Genomic DNA, 4,840 nt, shown 5'->3' on the forward strand with positions numbered 1-4,840 from the left:
CGTTGTTCTAACAACGTTAAGACGGCTTATAGACTTCTTGAGAAGAATTCTAAGAAGAAAGTAAACCTACAGACATCGGTCTTGTTTAACAAAATCTGCCTTCAAGAAAATCTGTCACCAAAGTACACCAATATATATATACTTAAAGGTCTGACAACAATAAACAAACAGCACACAGTCCACTTGTTTCAAAATAATATATTAAAACAAGTCAAACGTATATATACAAATGTTTTACTTTGTTGATTATCACAGTTGTATCCAGAGCTTTAAATAACGGTATTTTTCTCATCAAAGTCCACAGAAGCTGGGTCAGTTACTTTAGAACACAATTTGTCAAAAGGAATTATTCTTCCTGCTCTGTTATTACAATACAGTCTTTGATAATCTCACTTTAAAATCACTACTATAACTGTTGGTTATCACAGTTGTATCCAGAGCCTTAAATAATTGTCTCTTTTTCATCATAGTCCACACAGGTTGGTTCAATTGCTTTAGAGCACAACTGACAAGACAAATTATTCTTCTCTACTCTGTTATAACAATACAATCTGTGAAAGTTCACTTTAAAATTGCCTCTATATGCTCTTTATGGCTAAACTCACAATCATGCAGTCTAGATCTAACTATCTCAAACAACACTTTGAATGCATAGCCTGACAGAGGCCTAGAACATTGTACCCAGTACCTGATATTATGATGCAATAATACTCAATTAAAAGAACAAGAAAAACTTAGAAGGTTCTAGTAACATGACACAATAATACAACAATCACCAATTTACAACAATTGAGCTACACAGTGTATAATTCGAAAACAGTTATGTAAAAAAACTGCGATAAATTATCGCTTCTAAAAATAACTAAGTTTAACACTCATACTATACTTAAATCATCTAAGTCATAACACTCGTATTAAACTTAAACAGTTGTGTATATCTATCAGTCACCCTACTTTTAATGGAAGGCTACTGTTGCATGATGATATCATATTGCACAATCGCAGTTCACATTAACTTTATGGCCCTAGCTTCTAATTTTATGAGTAGGTAATGTCACTCTAGTCATACATCATACCAAAAATAAAACTAGTGGATGAAATTGTTTAAAATTTGACAGGAATGTTCCTAAAAGTTTGTACTTTCAGATAAATGAAATATTCAATTCATATATTTTCTACTATTTCTAATTAAAAATTTCTTTTTATTTAATTTAGTTACCTGAACTCAGACTCTGAACAGTTCACCTGAAGGTGATTTTTATATGTTATATAAAAATAGTATTTATTATCTTAGAGTTTTCATATTTCATTTTCATAATCTCTAGAACCTTCTAAATGAATATCAAAAGTTTTTTGAGGTAAATGTTTATATTTTATTTTCCATTTTCTCTACTATATCACTAACTCTACCTATTATCATCAACATACACAGCAATGAAATGTTAAAATTAAGAAATGGAAATATGTACATACCTTTTAGCTCTTCAAACAAGTTTTTGAAACTTGTTTTTTTTTCTCATATACATAGTTTCAAGTCTTCATCTTTTCACTTATAGTTTATTTTTAAATTTCCTTTCCAATTCTTTGTCTTTTATTATTTATGGTGATATGTCAACTGGTGCCTGCGGGGCTTTATTATTATTATACAGCAACCCACATGCAGAGACTCGTTCCATTAACACTTTGCACACGAGAATGACACTATCTTCTTTATACAATCCAGGCAATAACAAGTTAAACTTATAAAAATCATTAAAATTTCAAATATGATTTTTAAAACACAAATAATACATAATTAACTAAAACATTAAAGACCTAAATGCAATTTAACTGTCTCTATAACTATAGTATATTTAGGTAAAAAACCACCGTAATTGCTATAATTGATCAAGCAGACAACAATACTAATGGCAATTACATGTACACTACAAGGAAAACTGCATGCCAATTTAAATTTAGCCATTGGTAGAGTATAGTGTAAACTGAGCTCTTTCTAATGACCATATATATATATGAAATTCATATAAAATTGACTTAAAAATTTGAGGGTCTAAAAAATTGAAATGCCAAAAAAACAAACAAAAAACAATTATTTGTTGAAAGTAATGGAAAAAAATACAAAAAGCTAGGGGACACTCTGCATAAAGATCAGTCTAGCCACTGATATTGATTGCTAAGTAGTATGCATCCCAACTACATGCAGGTCTTCCAAGAAATTGCATTTGGATCTGGTCCTGGGCACCCTCCAAATTTTAACATGTCTAGTTGCAGTTTGCAGCATGATTCATCTGTGATAAAGACACACACAGATCACTTGACCAATCACTGTGTTCTTAACACTACTGAAGATGCACTGTTACGTCACTGATCATTTGGCATAAAGGCCAACCATTATGAAACCAGTTTTTGATCATTTGTAATATGATTTGTCACCCAGTTGCTGCTCTGAACTGTTGATTTGATCGGGGAGTGAGGCCTATTAGTTGTTTCAAGCACGTACTGCAGTAACCTTGTAGGACTGTTAGCAATGGTATATCCTGTTCAGGTCTCCACATAACTGTATTGGTGGTCTGAAAGTAATTCACTTTGCAAGCCACACTTTATGAAACTTGTAGCTATTCTGCAGCAAGTTATGTTTGACTAGCTTCTAGCCAACCTATTGCTCCAAACAACATGGAAATGTCCAAATGTCTTTAATAGAGCCCTTGGATGTTTTATTATCAATATTAATCTATTTACACACACACACACTGCTATTGTTCAAATTACTATCTCAGCACACACATTGTCACTTTATACACAACTGAAACGTGCATATTACATCAAACAACAGATCACCTGGCACTTGTTTTGCCACTAACATTATCTAAAAACAGTAAATGTGCCTTGAACTTAATCAAATAAATAAAAGGAGGAAATTAACTTAATTAGGTACGTTAGAGAAGATGAAATGGTGTTACTTGGAATATTAGAAAAAATCTTCAATTAAACTTTTGAAAACAACTGAAGAAATCTTAATTAGTTGGGCTAGAAAAGGACTGATTAAAATAGCATTATACTGAATATCTGCTAAAATTAGGAAAGCAGTTAGCAATGAGAAAAAGCAAGTAACATGTGCATTAGATAACAAAAAAAAACAAAAGAAATATATACTTAGTGAATACAAGTAAAGGTCCAGTATAAAAAGGTATCATAGACATAATTTATTCTCATTAGGAATATTTATCATTAGCTAAGTAAATTTTCTATCAGCATGACACCTGAAATATGCAACAAACCCTTCAAAATTGACATCAAATAAATGAATAATTTTGGTCAAGTTGGATATTACTCCACTTTACATCATTAATTGGAACTGCACTATATTATGGAACTTCTAAGCAATGAAATGTAAACATCTGGTTAGTTAGGAGAGAGAAAAATGTGATACGAATATAGATGGAGAGTTCCTAATGAGAAGAATTGGCTGGAAGAGCATCAGATGTTTAATGACTAGAGGCCCCTATACAAATACTGATAAGCACGTGGAGAACAATGTGCCATGCACCAAGATTGTCCTCGATTGGAAATGACCTCAGTGATGCAATTTTTATGTGAAAATTCTTAGAACCTTTAGGAAAGTATTTAAGCCCTTATTAGGAAAACCTTGTGATTAGCTAACCAGTTTCATTCAGTTCACACCTGCACACTTCATTACAACTAAAACATATTACTGTAAGTTACATTTTAAGTGCATGAGGTTAAGATCTAATAAACTTGACTAAGATTAATATGGGCATAGTTATACATACCAGTAAGTAGCTTGTAGCAAGCCAGTCAGTTTTCAGTAGATGAACAGGGATAAAAATAATGAAATAAAATTACATTCATTTGAGGGAAAGCTATCAGAAAGATTACATTCCCTCATGTAAAGTTGCATATCTTCATGAATTGTTGTTTTATTTAGCCTATGCAATATGTTCACTTTCATTGGTCATAACTAAAGGAATACTGATGAACCATGCATTCCTGATTGGGAAAGCCAACCAAAATTAAGAAATTCCTCAAGCAAAGTTAAATTCCTCAGGAATGTAATATTTTGATCCCTGGTAAAGTGCCAATCATTAAGTTACTTGACTGATTAGCCATGAAATTGTACAAATTTATTTGTACAATAGTCATAGTATTATTAGTGAAATATTTCTGTTGAAATGCCATTTGTAAACTTAGGCCTAAAGTTACAACAGTGTACAACAAGTGATACTAGTAGTAGCCTACAGAAATGTTAAGGAAGAAATAAACTAAGTAACTATAGTATCCCCAAAACAAAAGAATAATATTACAACAACATAAAGGCTAAATTAAAAATATAGTAAAGTCAGTCAACATCAAGAGAGTCAAAAAGGGAGTAGTCAGACCAATTCATCCCTGATAGAATCATAAGAAAGAGAGCATGCCTCAGCTTCTAAGTAAATTTCTTAATATTTTGGGGAAACGGAATATGTTGAAGAGTATAAATCTATACAGTAAATATCTCAAATTTAAAGACAGTATGTGTTATTAAAGTAATGTTTCATATATATATATCAGAATAAATAAGTGTTGCATTTTCTTTCATCACTATGAGTTTGTTTTCTTTATTCATGTACAAAAATTTGATTGTCCCTTAAATATTTTGAGAAGTGTTTAATATATTCATGAAAACTTCCTTGATTGTTAATATTTTTGTAACTATAAAAATAGGAACTAATATCTAGATATATATATATATATATATATATATATATATATATATGTATCGTACTTAATAGTAATTACTTACTTACTTTACGTTCTTTTCCCTTACCTAATAAATAAACTA

This window comes from Limulus polyphemus, unplaced genomic scaffold, assembly GCF_000517525.1.
Source record: "Limulus polyphemus unplaced genomic scaffold, Limulus_polyphemus-2.1.2 Scaffold660, whole genome shotgun sequence".
Lineage (NCBI taxonomy): Eukaryota > Metazoa > Arthropoda > Merostomata > Xiphosura > Limulidae > Limulus > Limulus polyphemus.